At 48.6% G+C, this 18552-nt stretch overlaps 1 protein-coding gene across 1 annotated transcript in view; it reads left to right on the top strand.

Moving 5' to 3' along the window:
- Nucleotides 1–18050: 18050 nt before the first annotated feature.
- The window catches only part of FBXL8 (F-box and leucine rich repeat protein 8), an 84213-nt gene continuing 83711 nt past the window's right edge, over nucleotides 18051–18552 (top strand). The window contains exon 1 of the mRNA XM_075940349.1: nucleotides 18051–18526. The gene's annotated coding sequence lies outside the window, so the exon portion shown is untranslated. The remainder of the gene's footprint in view (nucleotides 18527–18552) is intronic.

Here is an 18552-nt window from a genome sequence, read left to right as displayed (position 1 = left end):
CATGGTTGCCGAGGTGTTCCAGGCTCCCGAAGTGCCTGTGTGGCACCAGGTCCCCAAGCCCTTGGCCGGCCTGGGCAGAGTCTGCAGCTGAATCTTCCGGCTAGCGGAGGTTGGGGGCGGCGAGGAGGAGGAGGGGAGAGCCGGCCATCAGAAGCAGCACTGGATGGGGAAATCAGGGCGGACCAGGGAGATTGGGGGAGGGGCAGCCGGCACAAGCAAAGCTGGGCAGAGGGCTGGCCCGGGGAGATTAGGAGGAGGAGTAGGGGAGAAGCGCCCGCTGGAAGCAGGGCTTGCTTGGGGCATCGGGACTGACCGTGAGAAATTGGGGGGCTGGCAGAAGCAGGGCTGCTGGGGGGCGCGAGGTCGGGGGTAGGGAGCTGGCCAGGAAAATGGAGGGGGGGGGGGACAAGAGGCCGCCAGAAGCAGGGCTGGACGCGGGCATCAGGACTGGTCAAGGGAGACTGGGAGGAGAAGCGGGGGCGAACTGGCTGCCCGGGAGGAGACTGGGGGAAGTGGGGCTGGCCGGAGGCACAGCGGGGGGAGCGAACTGACCCGGCCATATGCGGATCTCGGGGCGCTGCCTGCCCACCCCGCAAAGCACGAATGAGTCTGGCCCAGGGATTCTATTGTGCCCCCCATCCCCCCTGCCCTCTTGAGTAGTTGTGAACTGTCTGGCTGGTAAACACGCTCATGCAGTCTGAGCACATTTACCAGCCAAGCAGTTCGAAACTACAAACTGATACAGCTAGTAATAATATGACTTACCTACTGAGAAAAGTCTGGTATTTTCTCAGTTTGTTTTTTATGTGTTTATATTTTTGGGCTGCAAAAAACAGTACAGAAAAAAAGGGTTCCAACTGAAGTAAAAAGTTTGGGAAACCCTGGTCTAACCAGCTTTCTGTCTGTCTTACTGCCCATTTATCCAATCCATATTCCTTAACTTGCTGGGAAGAATATTGTGGGTGACTATATCAAAAGCTTTGCTAAAGCTGGCACTGGGGGCTTTGGGAGGACCAGAAACAACTTATTTGAATATTCATCATTTGATTAATGAATATGCAAGTATACAAATGAATGTTACCAGTCCTCCAAAAGTTTGTGAATAGATTTACTGGTCCCCGTGTCAAAAAGTTTGGGAACCCCTGCTGTAATCTCCTTGCATAGAGTTGGTTTAAATAGCCCTCTCTTTCTTCTTCCCCTGTGCACATGTATTGGAGCAGGAAGGGTATGTCTAGACCACAGGCTTTTGTCTGTCGAAAAAAAGCATCTAGATTACAGCCAGTTCTGTCAACAAAGCAAGCTGCTTTTTTGACAGAGAGTCTAGACGCTCTCTTTTGAAAAAGCATAGTGTAGATGCAATAGCACCTTTTTTTGACATAACTCTGTTATTCCTCATAGAATGAGGTTTACCGCTGTCGACAAAACTGCCGCATTCTGTCGACTTACTGTCCACGTTTGTTGACAAAACCCTGTAGTCTAGACACACCCTAAGGAACCAGGCAGTAGAAAATGGGTGCTAAGCACCCAATGGATTGTTCTGACTGTCACAGTAGAGTAGCTTAATTGGTAGTGTTGCTATAGTGCCAATACCATGATTCAAAAATTGAGAGTCAGGCCCAAAAAATCATGAATGACTTAAAAATCCTTAGATGTGTTTACATTGCATGTTGTGTCATTCACTTGCTTGTTGTAGGGCTTTTCCCTAAAATTATGATGCCTAGTAGCTTCCTCTTCCTTTAGAAGGAACGCTGAGATACTCGTGTCATTGTATGACCTCAGCAGCAGGGTCTTTGCTTTCAGAACAGCAGGAAATACTTCAAGACACACGATAAAATCACAAGTTGGCAGGGCTTAATTTATAACAAAAAAGGTGCCAGAGCTCAATTTTTTTTTAAATTTCATAACCAATGTGACAAACCCGTGGTGCTGGGGGCCATGAACTGCCATGCCTAGAGGTTCTGGGCCTCAGCCCTTGTAAAAATTAAGCTATCCTGAATCCACAGGCTGGGAGTGGGTGAGTCATCCTCAATGGGGAGGGGTGTTGTCTAGGCAAGGCTCACACTGAGGTTGGCAGGAGAAGACCATGGCCACAGAGTTGGGAGAGATGGGCGGAGCTCAAGCCCTGGCAAGGTCTCCCACCCCATAGCACACCCCACAGCCTGTGTGCCTCGGATACCTTCTATATTTAAATGACAGAATCATTAAAAAAAGGATAGAGAATAAGACAGAGAATATCTTTTTGCCTTTGTATAAAACTATGGTACGCTCACATCTTGAATACTGTGTACAGATGTGGTCGCCTCATCTCAAAAAAGATATACTGGCATTGGAAAGGGTTCAGAAAAGGGCAACTAAAATGATTAGGGGTTTGGAATGGGTCCCATATGAAGAGAGGTTAAAGCGACTGGGACTTTTGAGACTAAGGGAGGATATGATAGAGGCATATAAAATCATGAGTGGTGTGGAAAGGGTGAATAAAGAAAAGTTATTTATTAGTTCCCATAATAGAAGAACTAGAAGACACCAAATGAAATTAATGGGTAGCAGGTTTAAAACTAATAAAAGAAAGTTCTTCTTCACACAGCGCGTTGTCAACCTGTGGAACTCTTTGCCAGAGGAGGCTGTGAAGGCTAGGACTATAACAGAGTTTAAAGAGAAGCTAATTTCATGAAGGTTAGGTCCATAAAAGGCAATTAGCCAGGGTATAGCAATGGTGTCCCTGGCCTCTGTTTGTCAGAGGCTGGAGACGGATGGCAGAAGACAAAGGATGGCGGGGAGTGGGGTTGGCTGGGAGGAGGTCGGGGGAGGAGGGCTGGCTGGGGGCGGAGGCGGAGAGAGTGGGGCTGGCCGGAGGAGAACCAACTGTTGGGGAGCGGGGCTGGCCAGGAGTGGGTCGGGGGGAGTGGGGCTGGCCAGGGGAGATGGGGGAGGACGACTGGCTGGCAGGAAGCAAGGCTGGTCGGGAGGGGGTTAGTGGGGCTGGCTGGGGAAGAGTGCAGGGCAAGAGAATTGGCCAGCAGGGAGCGGGGCTGACCAGGGTACACGCAGATCCCGGGGTGCTGCCCATCCCACGCACGGTCCCGGTGAAGCACAAGCGAGTCCGGCCCTGAGGATTCCATCCCACCTTGGCCCCGCCCCACCCCCACTGCGTAGTTGTGTACTGCCTGGCTGGTAAACACGCTCACACATCCAGGCAGTACACAACTACGTACTGATATTATAATAATAAAACTTATCTAATTAGAAAATACTGGACATTTATAAGTCTGGTATTTTCTCAATTTGTTTCCTGGACAAAAAGCTCAAATACCAGCCTGTCCTGTTCAAAACCAGACATCTGGCAACCCTATGTGTGGATAGAGAGGAGGGTTTTCTTTCAGACGAGGCCTCCAGGAAATAACACAGGTGCCCTGGTGGACACTCCATCCATACTAATCACAACTCTACAGTTCCTGTCTCCTGCCAGCTCTTAAATCTGCAGGCACACTGGACAAGCCTTGTGGAAGGAAGCCAGCCTGAGAGCAGCACCCCAACCGTGTGGCTCTCCTTGCCAGAGACCTTGCCACCTCTGGCCCAGCTTCAAGCTGCCTGAAAGCTCTCTGGCCCTCGCAGGAGCAGCCCCAGGAGTCCCACAACCCACCCAGAGAGACCAAGAGGCAGGCACCCTCCTGGTCCGGAGCGGAGATCCAGTCCCTCCTCCAGCTGCGGGGTGAGGAGACATTGCAAGTTTTTTTGCATCTCACTTGTGTGGCCCCAACTGACTTTTCTTGGGTCAGTGACCCCTGACTCAAAACAGGTTCCCTGCCTTTCTCAGAAATAAAGACAATGCAGAAACTTTTTGTTTGACATAGTACATAAGAACATAAGAACGGCCGTACTGGGTCAGACCAAAGGTCCTTCTAGCCCAGTATCCTGTCTGCCGACAATGGCCAGCACCAGGTGCCCCAGAGAGGGTGGACCGAAGACAATGATCAAGCGATTTGTCTCCTGCCATCCCTCTCCAGCCTCTTACAGACAGAGGCCAAGGACACCATTTTATCCCCTGGCTAGTAGCCTTTTATGGACCTAACCTCCATGAAATTATCTAGCTTCTCTTTAAACTCTATTATAGTCCTAGCCTTCACAGCCTCCTCTGGCAAGGAGTTCCACAGGTTGACTACACGCTGTGTGAAGAAGAACTTTCTTTTATTAGTTTTAAACCTGCTACCCATTCATTTCATTTGGTGACCTCTAGTTCTTCTATTTAGGGAACTAATAAATAACTTTTCTTTATCGGCCCTCTCCACATCACTCATGATTTTATAGACCTCTATCATATCCCCCCCTCAGTCTCTTCTTTTCTAAACTGAAAAGTCCCAGTTGCTTTAACCTCTCCTCATATGGGACCCGTTCCAAACCCCTAATCATTTTAGTTGCCCTTTTCTGAACCCTTTCCAAGACCAAAATATCTTTTTTGAGGTGAGGAGACCACATCTGTACACAGTATTCAAGATGTGGGTGTGACGTAGTGGGGGTACCTGGCTGGTTTCTATGCTGCTGGCTCTGGGGTAACCCCCACTGGCTGCCGTGGGTACCACGACCCAGCAAAACAGGATGAGTCACTATGCAAACCAGTATGGCCAGACACCCCCCATGGAGAGGAACAAAGGAAGGTGGAATGCTGCCCTGGCTGGGGGGCAGGGCTGGAAGAGAGTTAGTTGGTTGCTGGCTGGAAGCATGGAGGAGACAGCCTAGGGAAAGGGGATGGAGTTTAGGGGCCCAGTCTCCCCCATCTCAAGGGGGCCTGAGGCATCCTAGCCCAGCTCTGTGACCAGACTACATCTGTGCTGTGCTGTAACCTGGAGAGGCAATAAACTCCCTCTATTCCACCGGCTGGTGCAGTCTGTTTGTGCCATTTTGGGGTGCAGGAGACGGGGACCCCCAACACGCCGTCACAGTGGGCGTACCATAGTTTTATACAGGGGCAGTAAGATATACTGGGTCTTATTTTCTATCCCTTTTCTAATAATTCCTAGCATCCTATTTGCTTTTTTGACCGCCGCTGCACACTGCGTGGAAGTTTTCAGAGAACTGTCCACAATAACTCCAAGATCTCTTTCCTGATTTTTCATAGCCAAATTAGCCCCCCATCATACTGTACGTATAGTTGGGGTTATTTTTCCCGATGTGCATTACTTTACACTTATCCACATTAAATTTCATTTGCCATTTTGTTGCCCAGTCACTCAGTTTGGTGAGATCTTCTTGGAGTCCCTCACAGTCTGCTTCTGTCTTGACTATCCTAAACAGTTTTGTATCATCTGCAAACTTTGCTACCTCACTGCTTACCCCTTTCTCCAGATCATTTTATGAATAAGTTGAAAAGGATTGGTCCCAGGACTGACCCTTGGGGGACACCACTAGTTACCCCTCTCCAAACTGAAAATTTACCATTTATTCCTACCCTTCGTTTCCTGTCTTTTAACCAGTTCTCAGTCCAAGAAAGGACCTTCCCTCTTATCCCACGGTCATGTAATTTACACAAGAGCCTTTGGTGAGGGACCTTGTCAAAGGCTTTCTGAAAATCCAAGTATACTATATCTACTGGATCCCCCTTATCCGCATGTCCCTTCAAAGAACTCTAATAGATTAGTAAGACAGGATTTCCCTTTACAGAAACCATGTTGACTTTTGTCCAACAAATTATGTTCTTCTACATGCTTCACAATTTTATTCTTTACTATTGTTTCGACTAATTTGCCCGGTACTGAAGTTAGACTTACCGGTCTGTAATTACCAGGATCGCCTCTAGAGCCCTTTTTAAATATTGGTATCACGTTGGCTACCTTCCAGTCATTAGGTACGGAAGCCCATTTAAAGGATAGGTTACAAACCACAGATAATAGCTCAGCAATTTCCCATTTGAGTTTTTAGAACCCTTGGATGAATGCCATCCGGTCCCAGAGATTTGTTAACATTAAGTTTTTCTATTTGTTCCAAAACCTCCTCTAATGACACTTCAATCTGGGATAGTTCCTCAGATTCATCACCCAGAAAGGACGGTGCAGATTCGGGAATCTCCCCAACGCCCTCAGCCGTGAAGACTGAAGCAAAGAAATCATTTCATTTCTCCACAATGACTTTATCATCCTTGATTGCTCCTTTTATAGCTCGATCATCTAGGGGACCCACAGGTTTTTTAGCAGGCTTCCTCCTTTTAATGTATTTAAAAAACATTTTGTTATTTCTTTTTGAGTTTTTGGCTAGCTGTTCCTCAAAATCTTTTTTTGCTTCTCTTATTACATTTTTACACTTGATTTGACAGATTGATTTGACACTTGTTCCTTTCTATTTATCTCACTAGGATTGGACTTCCACTTCTTAAAAGATACCTTTTTGTCCCTCAATGCTTCTTTTACATGGTGGTTAAGCCACGGTGACTCTTTTTTAGGTCTCTTGCTATGTTTTTTAATTTGGGTTATACATTTAAGTTGGGCCTCTATTATGGTATCTTTAAAAAGTTTCCATGCAGCTTTCGGGGATTTGGCTCTAGTCACTGTGCCTTTTAATTTCTGTTTAACAAACCTCCTCATGTTTGTGTAATTCCCCTTTTTGAAATTAAATGCCAGGGTGCTGGACTGCTGAGGTGTTCTTCCCACCACAGGAATGTTGAATGTTATTATATTATGGTCACTATTCCCAAGCGGTCCTGTAACGGTTATTTCCTGGACCTGATCCTGCACTCCACTCAGGACTAAATCGAGAATTGCCTCTCCCCTTGTGGGTTCCTGCACCAGCTGCTCCAAGAAGCAGTCATTTAAGCCATTGAGAAATTTTATCTGCTTCTCTTCCTGCGGTGACATGTATCCAGTCAATATGGGGGTAATTAAAATCCCCCATTATTAGAGAGTTCTCTATTTTGGTAGCCTCTCTAATCTCCCTCAGCATTTCAATATCAGTATCGCTGTCCTGGTCAGGTGGTCGGTAATATATCCCCATATAATAATATATGGCATTTAATTTCTTATTATTGGAGCATGGAATTACTATCCATAGCGATTCTATTGAACATGTTGATTCACTTAATATTTTTATTTCATTTGATTCTACATTATCTTTCACATACAGTGCCACTCCGCCACCCACCCGGCCTGCTCTATCCTTTCTATTTATTTTATATCCCGGTATGATTGTGTCCCACAGATTTTCCTCATTCCACCAGGTTTTAGTGATGCCTATTATGTCAATCTCCTCATTTAATATGAGGTACTCTAGTTCACCCATCTTATTAGTCAGACTCCTAGCATTTGTGTACAAGCACTTTAAAAATTTGCCACTGCTTATTTGTCTGCTCTTCCCTGATGCACTGGATTCCTTTGTATGCGGTTGATTGTCTGCTCTGGCCCATGGTTTGCCCTCTCCCCTCCTCTCTTTCTGACTACAGCTTAGAGAATCTCTATCAATGGATTCTCCTCTAAGAGAAGTCTCCCTCTGATTTACGTGCATCTCCGCACCAATCAGCTTTCCCCATCTCTTAGTTTAAAAACTGCTCTACGGCCTTTTTAATGTTTAGTGCCAGCAGTCTGGTTCCACCCTGGTTTAGGTGGAGCCCATCCTTCCTGTATAGGCTCCCCCTCTCCCAAATGTGTCCCCAGTTCCTAATAAATCTAAAACCCTCTTCCCTACACCATCGTCTCATCCACGCATTGAGACTCTGAAGCTCTGCCTGCCTATCTGGCCCTGCGCGTGGAACTGGAAGCATTTCCAAGAATGCCACCATAGAGGTCCTGGAGTTCAGTCTCTTTCCTAGCAGCCTGAATTTGGCCTCCAGGACATCTCTCCTACCCTTCCCTATGTCATTGGTACCTACATGTACCACGACCACCGGCTTCTCCCCAGCACTACACATAAGTCTAGTATTTTATTTAAAAATGAAGCCTGGCCAACAAACCCCAAATTGGGGCCAAGCCCCCGTCTGGTCACAGCATCATAACACTCCTGCACTCCCCTTTCATCTAGACCCTACATCTGAGCCTATCATACACTGGAACCCCCTGCCCTGAGCCCCTCACATACCGCAACCTAAATTCCTGAACCCTCACATCCAGGAGTATGTGGCTTGCTTAGTACCCTAACTCTACATCTGACCCCAACACTGCCCAGCCTTGCGCCCCCTCATCCACCTTCTCCTGCATCCAGATTTCCTCCCAGAGCTTGCACCTCTCACCCCTTCCCACACCCAAATCCTTCATTCCCACCCTAGAGCCCACATATCCTGTCTCAACCCAGCAAGGTTACGGCTAGACTGCAGGAGTTTTTCAGGATTACGGAGATATCCCAGAAAAACTCTTCTTCATCCAGGGATGCATTTGTTCTTCCACTTCTTTTAGTGGAAGAGCAAACATGATCTTTTGGTCACCCCATATTCCTCTTTCCGCGAGGAATAAGGGGGCTTTCAAAAGAAGGAATTTTTCTGACATTTGGTCCAGGCTAGCCGGGCCAAATATTGGAAAAACCTCTTCCTACAGAAGAATTGGGAAAAAAAGCAGCAGTATAAGGGTTGGGGATAGCAAGTGATGGAGAGGAGGAGAATAGAGAGGGCGTGGCTTCAAGGAAGGGGCGGGGCGGTAGATCTTGGCTTGTTCTGTCATTTAAAAAGTGCTCTTGGGTGTAAAAAGGTTGGAGGCCACTGCAGTAGACCCTGGCGCAGAGGATACATGAGGACACTGAGTGGCAGAACTGTACCTGAGACCACCTCATGCAGCTGTGCGATAGCATGAGTGCCATCATGAGAGAAAATATGGCACACCCGCCTGCTGTCACTCCTCCTGCCTAATACCCTCTTGCCCCCCCGTTATGCCCATTGCCCCTGCCACTGCCCACCTGCAATGCCTCTCCTCCTTCCTCAAGCAATGTCCATGCCACCTCCCTATGTGGTGCCTATGCCCCCCTCCTGCTCACCCCGCTGTGATCCCCAGACCCACCCAACCCCAACTCCACAAGAGGCTTTTGTGCAAAAAGAAGCTGTGTAGATCGTTCCTTTTTGCGCAAAAAACCATTTTTTCAGGAAGAACGGCTCTTGTGCAAGAGGGGTTTTTTGTGCAAAAAGGAACCATCTACACAGCTCCTTTTTGTGCAAAAGTCTCTTGTGCAAAAGCAGCTGCTAATAATGCAAATGATTAATAAAAAGTGATATTCCACGCTGTGCTTCATTTGCATACATTTTTCCAGAAGAAGGCTACAGTGTAGCCATAGCCTAAGACTGCTAGTACAGACTGAAAAGATACAAGGGAACACGACAGGTATGATACTAATCACGTAGTGATTGAAACACGAAGTTCTATTTGAATACCTTTCCTTGCCCTACATATTATTTAAATAACTAGCCAATCAGCCCGTCATAAGACGGGATTTTCAGGTCTCTCCTCCATGTCAGTCTTCTCTCCTGAGCCTCCGGTCTCTCGCTCCATGTCTCTCTCTCTCTCCTCCTCCTACTGACTCCACTCCCCCTCTCTCAGCTCTCCTCCTCCTGCCTCTCTCTCTCTCTGTGTCTCTTTCTCTTCTCCTCCCCCTCCTGCCTCTCCCTCGGGGGACCACGGAGCCCAAACGGCTGTTTGGACTCTGCACTCCCCGTGCTGCATGGGGAGCGTGGAGCCCAAACAGTCGCTTGCGCCACTTGCTCCCACGCAGCAGCCCAGCTGAGCGTGTACGTCAGCACCCCGCCCCCCCTTCGCCTCCCGCCATGGTGCTTGGCTGACTTCTGCACCGCTCAGCCTGGCCACCGCGGGGCAGCAAGCGGTGCAAGCGGCCGTTTGGACTCCCCTGCGGCGGCCTGGCTGAGCGGCGCAGAAGTTAGCCGAGTGCCACGGCGGGAGGAGAAGGACGTGTCTCAGGCAACAGCACTGCCCAGAGGGAACAGCCAGGGAGGCATTTCATCATTACATAGTCACAGACATTGGACTACTATATATATATGATGACCACTCAAGAGAGGGGTTTAGCAGGATTTAGTATCTCTAAAACATCTGCTAAGGGAGATGAAAATATGAATTCCCTTAATTCAGCAAATCAGAGAAATGAATCTGGTGACATTCAGGGATCTCACCTTTTCTTTCTGAAAGAGGGTAGCTTGGCAGATCTGCCCAGCCCAGCCTAGCCCAGAGACAGAGCCACAGGAAAAAAACTGAGACTCAATAATCTGTTTATAAAAATAATTGCCAGTGGAAGGGAGCAAAGGACACGGGAACATAATACAGCTCCCTTAGTGACTGGAAATAATGCAAAGCCCATGACACCATTAGAATGTCCTGCTTGGACTCTTTTTGAAGGATAAAGGATGAATAAACTAGCAGCCGTTTAAATTTGTGTGTAAAACTCACAAGGAAAAAAGTGCATGTATAGATCTATCATCTTATACTGCAAAGCCTGCAACACAGATACAGAGGCAGCTGTGCAGGATGGCAGCCAGTTCCACAGGATCTGGGTGGCAGGCAGGAGCTGGTGCATGCCAGGAGCCAGTTGAAACTTCTTGCCACCAGGGTCTCGTTGCCCATCTTCTTCTCCACTATTGGCAGGCTGCAGTCCTGTTCCGCCACCCTTCAACCAGAGAAGTAAGGCAGGAATGGTGCAAAGAAGCAAGTCAAGCTGAGGAAAGCAGGCAAAACATCTCTTGCCTTGAAAAGACACTAGCTTAAAAGCCAACTTCCAGTGCTCATTGGCTCCCAGGGACCTGGCTGCTGCCCCTGCACTACTGCCTCTGTATCAGAGACTGCAAGGTACGGGGTGGCAGCCGGCTCCCCAAGAGAGGGGTGGCAGGTGGGCGCCAGTGCATGCTGGGAGCTGGCTTAAAAGCTGGCTTCTGATGAGCACTGGCTCCTGAGGAGCTGGCTGCTACCCCATGCTGCAGGCTCTGCCATATAAAGCTTATACAGTGCAGCTGGCTCCTGGGGCCAGCCAGCCTTGCTCCCAGGGAGTTGGCTGTGCTGTAGGCTCTGCAGCATATAGCCATGTAACTGTTGAGATTTTTCAGTAGTTACATAGTTACCCAATTACCCATTTTTTAACATCCCGAGGATGTTAAGGATAGGGCTGCTTTGCAGATTGAGATGTAACTGTAGCAAAGGGAGGCATACTTTAATCTAGTGAGCATAGCTAATAATAGCAATGAAGGCCTGACAGCACTGATCCTGACAAAGGCCAGGAAACCCAGTACATACCGTGATAGACCATAGCCTGCAAACTGCAAAACTCTTAGGCTGCGTCTAGACTGGCCTCTTGATTTTGCGCAAAAGCACTGACGTTCTACTGTCTGAAATCAGTGCTTCTTGTGCAAATGCTTTGACGTTCCCGTTCGGGCAAAAGCCCTTTTCCGGAAATGTTTTTGCGCAAGAGGGCCAGTGTAGACAGCTAAAAATTGTCTTGTGCAAAAAAGCCCCGATGGCTTTTATGGAAAAGTGCTTTTGCGGAAAAGTGTCTGTGCCAATCTAGACGCACTTTTCCGCAAATGCTTTTAACGGAAAAACTTTTTTGGAAGGCAAGGCAAGGCAGGGCCCGGCCCGGCACCAAGGACTGGCCATTGATGAGAATGACTTCAGGGAAATTCTAGGGCAACAAAGGGGGTCTGTGAGTCTCTGAGGTGTTCAAGTAATTGCCAAGAAGCGCAGAACCCCCAGGGAGCTACCAAGGGAATTTTGTCACAATACCCAGGACAACTACTTTAGCAGTCTTATAGCTGGGCAAGTAGCTTATGCCAAAGTCCATGCTGCCATATCTTCTCTGCTATTTTTTGCCACATTAGCTAGATTAAACTAGTGGGAGTATGTCTGTGCTAGAGTCACACCTTAAATTGGAATGTAAACATACCTAAATGATTCATTTAACTTCACACAGAAGCTTTGTGGCAATACAAGAACCAGTGTTCCTTGCTCAGCCACAGACCTCTTGCACCAGGGGTAGGCGAAAGGGCCTTTGCGGGCCGAATCCAGCATGCCAAGCAAGTTGATCTGGCCCACGGAGGTCTTGCTGCTCCTCCCGACACAAGCCAATCATGGCCTGCGGGCAGGAGGAAACGCGCATAGTTGCCTCCTGCCCTGCCCCCACCCTGCACGGAGTGTGCGGTGCTGAGAAGTGTTGCATGCTCCTGGCAGGGCAGGAGGAGACTTCATGCATTCCCTCTGCCCCCACGCCCTGATTGGCTTGGGGGCAGGGTGAAGCACGCTCCTGCCACCCCAGGTCAATCAGGGACTTGGGGGCGGAGAGAGCGCATGAAGTCTCCTCTTGCCCTGCAAGGGGCTCAACACCAAAGTCAACTGGCAGCTGCTTTTCTGCGCTCCCTTGCAGGATGGGGGTGGGGAGCGAGAGACTTCACGTGCTCCCCTTCCTTAGGCCCTGATTGACCTGGGGGCAGCAGAGGGGGGGCACAAGAAGTCTCTTCCCACTGCCAGGAGCATGGATACCTAGAGGGAACTGCCAGCTGTTCTGAACAGCTGGTGGTTCTTCTGGGGAGGGGCAAAGACTTTGAACACTCCCCCACCCTCATACAATCAGGGTCTGTGGGTGGGGAAGCATGGAAGTGTCGTGGCCCCTCCCTTCTGCCTAAGGCCCTGCCCCTTCCAGGGCAGCCTGGGGCCAACTTAAAAAATTTCTGAAGTGGTCCCCAGTCAAAAACTATGGCCAGCCCCTGTCCTACACAGAGGTCATTGCAAGATCAAAGCACCATTATCTGTTGGATTAACTTATGTGCTGTTTGTAACCAACCTGTGCAGCAGTGACATTTTCCATATAACCCGTCAATAACCATATCAAATAAAATATACTTAAAAACAAACAATGTACCAGATTTCTCTGCTAAGGAAAAGGAACCTGCTTAGGGATAGCCTGCAAGACAAAAACTCTGCAAAGCAAAATTTCCAGAGCTCCTAAAGTGACTGCAGACAGAATCCAAACACCCCACATGTGAACTAAGACCTGTTACTTTACTCTAATTAAGCCATGAGGAAACCTTGTAAAAATGAGCTCATGAATGGCATCTCTGCTGCTGCTGTCATCTACTGGCCTACTGGCAATCAAAACAGGCCTGGGAAATGGGTTGAGACTGGCCGACTTTTTCACACAATCTTTGTTTGTTTACACCGTACTTGCACTGTAATTTATTGTCAGTTACGGAAAACCACACCCCCACAACGACAGGTGATAACAGAACTCATCCAATCACAGCATCCTCTCTACTCGCCGGTCAAGACTTGAGTGACTCCATCACTGATTCTACCATTGCGCAAAGCAGGCCTATGCATTGCTATCATGCACCATCGCGCATTGCACATCGCTCATCCGTTCTGTTGATTTCAACTTTTATGCGACGTCATTCGCTTTGGCACCAAAGAAACCGAGGCTGAGCCAGTGCAGTGGCCCACACCCGACTACACACACATACACACACAGCCTCGGCTACCTCGGATTTATTTGGAAACATTTTGAATTTGGGTATTATAGATTTTTTGGTATAAGAACAGTGGTCTCCAACCTTTTTACACCCAACATCACTTTTTAAATGTCAGAACAAGCGAAGACCTACCACCCCATCCTTCCCCCAAGACCTCACCCCTTCCTGGAAGCCCCACCCTCTCTATTCTCCTCCTTTCCATCACTTGCTATCCCCAGCCCTTATATACTCTACACTGCTGCTTTTCAATTCTTGTGTAGGAAGAGGTTTTTCCAACATTTCGCTTTTCTGTATGGGACTAAATGTCAGAAAAACCCCTTCTTTCGGAAGCCCCCTTATTCCGTGTGGAACAAGGAATACAGGGCTTCCCGAAAGAGCATGTTTGCTCTTCCACTAAAAAAAGTGGAAGAAAAAATGCATCCATGGACGCGGAAGAGTTTTTCCAGGATAACTCCTGCAGTCTAGCTGGACCCTCACTGGCTTGAGACAGGATATATGGGCTATGGGGTGGGAATGAGGGATTTGAGTGCGGGAAGGGGTGAGAGGTGCAAGCTCTGGGAGGAAATCTGGATGCAGGAGGAGGTGGAGGAGGGGAAGCTGGCTCACGGAGGGGGCTCCAGGCTGGAGAGTGTTGGGGTCAGATGGAGGGTTGTGGTATGAAGTAAGCCACAGGCTTGTGGATGTGAGGGTGCAGGAATTTGGGTTGGAGTATGTCAGGAGCTCAGGGCAAGGGATTCCAGTGTATGATAGGCTCAGATCTAGGGTCGGGGGGGGGGGGGGGGAGGGAGAAGGAGTGTTACGATGCTGCGGCCAGATCGGGGGGTTGGCCCCAATTGCAGGTTTGTTGGCCAGGCTTCATTTTTAAATCAAATATTATGTCAAACACAAAAAGTTTCTGCATTGTCTTTATTTATGAGACGGGCAGGGAACCTGTTTTGAATCAGGGGTCACTGACTCACAGAAAAGTCAGTTGGGGCCACACAAGTGAGATGCAAAAGAAAAAACCTACTCCAAAACCCCCCAAGCCTCACTAATGTGACCCCAACTGTGTTGGTGGGAGCAGAGGACATGGTACTAGGGAAGGGTGCTAGTGGGTGCTAGGGCAGGGTGCCAGTGGGGGACAGGGGGCAGGGTGTGGGGGTGGTAGGGTTCTTCAGCAGGGGACAGGGTGCCAGTGGGGGCAGGGAGTCCCCCACACCCGCCTCCTCATGGGACTCCCCTCACTCTCCCCCCGCAGAAGAGGAAAGCCCCAGCATACGCTTCCTCTGCAGATGACTCCGCCTCCCCCCACAGAGAAGGGAAAGCTCCGTTGCGCGCCTCCTCTGAGGACACCTCCCCCTTCTACCCTGCAGAGGAGGAAAAGCTCTGATGCGCGTCTCCTCTGGGGACTCTGCCCCGTCCCGCCTGCCAGTTCCGGGCACGCCACAGACCTGGGGGAGGGGAGCACCACTGCACTTCCAGAAACCCCCGAAGTGGCACGTAGCTGCTGGAATTCTGTCTACCCCGCAGGAAGCTGCCACTACCTTCATTGTCGCTGGAGGTAGGTAGTGGGGCTTCTTGGGGGTGGGGGAAAATCAGAGGGGGGCCCCCAAACGCCTCACGATCAACTGGTCGACCCCTTGCGATCGACCAGTAGATCGCAATCAACGGGTTGATAACCACGGTATTAGAAGCTTTACAGTGGATATTATGATCCATTTGGACGGCAGCTCACCAGGAAATTCCCGGTATCCCGCTGGGCCAGGTGATGCCACCTGCCCCTGGTGATGATGGAACATTTTGGTCTGATCTTTTGTTCATACGTCTATCTTTTACAAACCAAACTGCGCATGAAGGGTATGAGGCAATTATGTTATTTAACTCAGGACATAGAAAGGTGGTTCTTGTCTCAGAACTTTTGCCCATAAGGCTTGGCAGCAGCAGCCTGGATCTGGAGATTAAGACAAAGCACAAAAACCACCCAGTTTTTGAAAGGATGAAGCCCATAATATAGAATGTTGTATTAATAAGGAGTGAGGTGATTCCTAATAACCAGGGCTCGACAAATAATGTAATCTACTCGCCACAGGTAGATCTGTGGCGAGTAGATTACAACCTGGAAGAGCCGGCGCAGAGCGATCTGCGCATGCACAGAACCGCGCAGCTGGCGAGCAGGCTTGCCGCCGCTTGGCGAGCCCTGCTAATAACTGTGTTCCTTGAGACCTGCTTCACACAGAGAAACACTGTCCAGAAAGTACACTCTAGCTTGGCACACAAGTTGATAATTTGGTGACAATAGAACCTTTGCAGTTCTACAACAGCTGCCATCTAAGTTGCTCAAAGTACTTTACAATGTAAAGCCCTGATCCTACAAGCTACATATGGGCACTGAAATATGCCAAATGAAGACCCAATTTTAGGATTTGGACTTGAGTTTTATGTGTGGGTTGGGGGTAAGTATTATTATCCCTAGTTCACAAATCGGTGAAGGAAAGCACAATCTAGGCAAGGCCCTTGCTTTCAAATGTGACTTAAGTTTAGATGCCCCAGTTTACAGATCTTGAACCTGATTTTTTAAGTGCTGAGCATCTATACACCTGGGCTGTGTCTAGACTGGCAAGTTTTTCCACAAAATAATCTGCTTTTGCGGAAAAAACTTGCCAGCTGTCTACACTGGCCGCTAGAATTTCCGCAAGAACACTGACGATCTCATGTAAGATCGTCAGTGTTCTTGCGGAAATACTATGCTGCTCCCGTTCGGGCAAATGCCGTCTTGCGCAAATGATTTGCGCAAGAGGGCCAGTATAGACAGCACAGTACTGTTTTGTGCAAAAAAGCCCCGATGGCTAAAATGGCGGTTGGGGCTTTTTTGCGCAAAAGCGCGTCTACATTGGCACGGACGTTTTTCCGCAAACGGAAAAGCGTTCGTGCCAATCTAGATGCTCTTTTCCAAAAATACTTTAAACGGTAAACTTTTCCGTTAAAAGCATTTCTGGAAAATCATGCCAGTGTAGACGTAGCCCTGTTGACTTCATCTGGAATTGTGGGTGCTTAGAATATCTGAAAATCATGTTCCTTACGCAGTGAAGCTAGACACCCAACCTTATAGAACATTTCTGAAAATATAGGTCAAAATGATTTAAAGGTCACCAAACAGAGAGTGAGTGTCACAGTTGAATAGAGAACCTAGGAGTCCTGTACTTTATGCTTAAAAAAGCAAGACAGTTGGGTTCATGAATGAGTACAGATTTAACTCGATTATTTTTGCCTGGTAATTAAAGGTGAATTTTCAACAGAGGTATTGACTTTCCTTTCAAAATAATCTGAGTAGGTAAAATTCTGTGTGAAGAGACAAAATAAAGGGAAATGATCAATGCATGAGTCTTTAATTAGTTAACCCAAGGGGTGGGCAATAATTTTTGCAGAGGAGCCACTTCATGAATTTTGGAAGTGGTCATGGACCTCCCCTGAAGGTGTGGGCCCTTGGGTGGAAGGAGGCTGTTCACTCTAGGTCAGGCATGTCCAAAGTCCGGCCCGCGGGCCAATTCCGGCCCGTGTTCTGGTTTAATACGGCCCCACAGGTAATTTGGCAATATCTATCTTTTATGGCCCCCAACGAATCCATATGTATTGAGATGAATACATTGTAAAATCTCAGTTAATGTCAGTTGGTCTAAATCAGTTATAAATATATTTGAACACAACATGCATACTTGGTGTTATGTTCCTGTTCATATTTTTTTAACTTAAAAGTTGACAGACAACCTTTATTACCAATAATATGTAATGTACTTTACAATGTTCCTGACATATTTCAGCTTTCTGGATTTTTTTTTTCATCTGGCCTTCAGATATTAAAGGCAGAGTGATTTAACACCTGTTTAGATTTGTCATCCATGTGACGAAATGAAAAGTATGCCGTTTGCAATAACCTTTGCATAAAATAGTTAATTTGCATTTAATTTTAATGAACATGATTCAAAGAACATCAGGCAAAATGGTCGGCCCTCACGAATGTTCACTTCATCAAATCTGGCCCTCTTTGAAAAAAGTTTGGACACCCCTGCTCTAGGTGCAGCCTGCCCCAGGCAGGGGAGGAGACATGGCATGCTCTCCCCCCCCCCCAGGCCAATCAGAGCCTGGGGGTGGGGGAGTGTGAAAAGTCTTTGCCCCCCACCCGTGCCCCACCAGGGGCAGGTGGCAGCACCAGCTGCTTTAAACAGCTGGCAGCTCCCTCTGGCACTGTATGCCTCTGGCACTGGGGGGAGACTTTGTGTGCTCCTGTCTCCAGGTCTCAACTGGCCCGGGGGTAGTGAGTGGCAGGGCGGTCAGATTCTGACTATTGCCCCTATCTTGCCTCCCTCCCCTGATAATCCATAGCTTGCCACTTCCTTTTCTCAACTCTAGTAATGATTTGCCTTTTTTGTAGTGCTGTTTGTTTTGTATCAACACCCTTATCATCGTGAAGGCCACAACGCAGCAGGACCTCAGGTCTAAAAACTGCCTGTGCAACATCCTGTAAGTTCAGCTAGGGCAGGGGTTCCCAACCTTTTTCAGTCCCCATACCGCCCCCCCCTTGGCTTTTAGTAAACCTTTCTGTACCCCCTATTCAATATGAAAGGAAATAAATTCTAGACTCTAGAATCCACTTTTCATTAACACTGCTACTTTTGGAATATTTCAATTAGAATAATCTAGTTATTTACCAAATATTCCCCGTGCCCCCTGGGGGGGGTACCGGTACCTCAGGTCGGGAACCGAGCTAGGGGTTAGGCAGCTCCTGGGAAAAGGGAGCTCAGCCAGCAGCGCTCTAGGCGACAGGGATGTACTGAATAACTACCGCCTTTCCGAAGGGGAAACTGAGGCACGTTCCAGACAGGGCCAGGCCCAAGTGGATGAGACAACAACTTAAGCTGCTTTGGCTGGAGGACCCGGCTCCACCGAGTTCCTCATCACGGGACGGCTGCGGGGCAGGCCGATCCGGCAACTTTCCTTGTCAAGGGGGAAGTCTTCGCTCTGGCTCCCGGCCGCAGGCTTATCCCGGGCGTGGGGAGAGCCGGGGGCGGGACTGGGATGGCGTCGGCCGCCACCCGGCTCGGACTCCGCGGAACACGGGATTTCCTCCCGGTGAGCCCTCCCCCTCGGAAAGGCGG

This window comes from Pelodiscus sinensis, chromosome 12 (assembly GCF_049634645.1).
Source record: "Pelodiscus sinensis isolate JC-2024 chromosome 12, ASM4963464v1, whole genome shotgun sequence".
NCBI classification, from domain to species: domain Eukaryota; kingdom Metazoa; phylum Chordata; order Testudines; family Trionychidae; genus Pelodiscus; species Pelodiscus sinensis.
The sequence above is the reverse complement of the archived record's forward strand: the minus strand, read 5'-3'. Positions and strand labels throughout refer to the sequence as shown.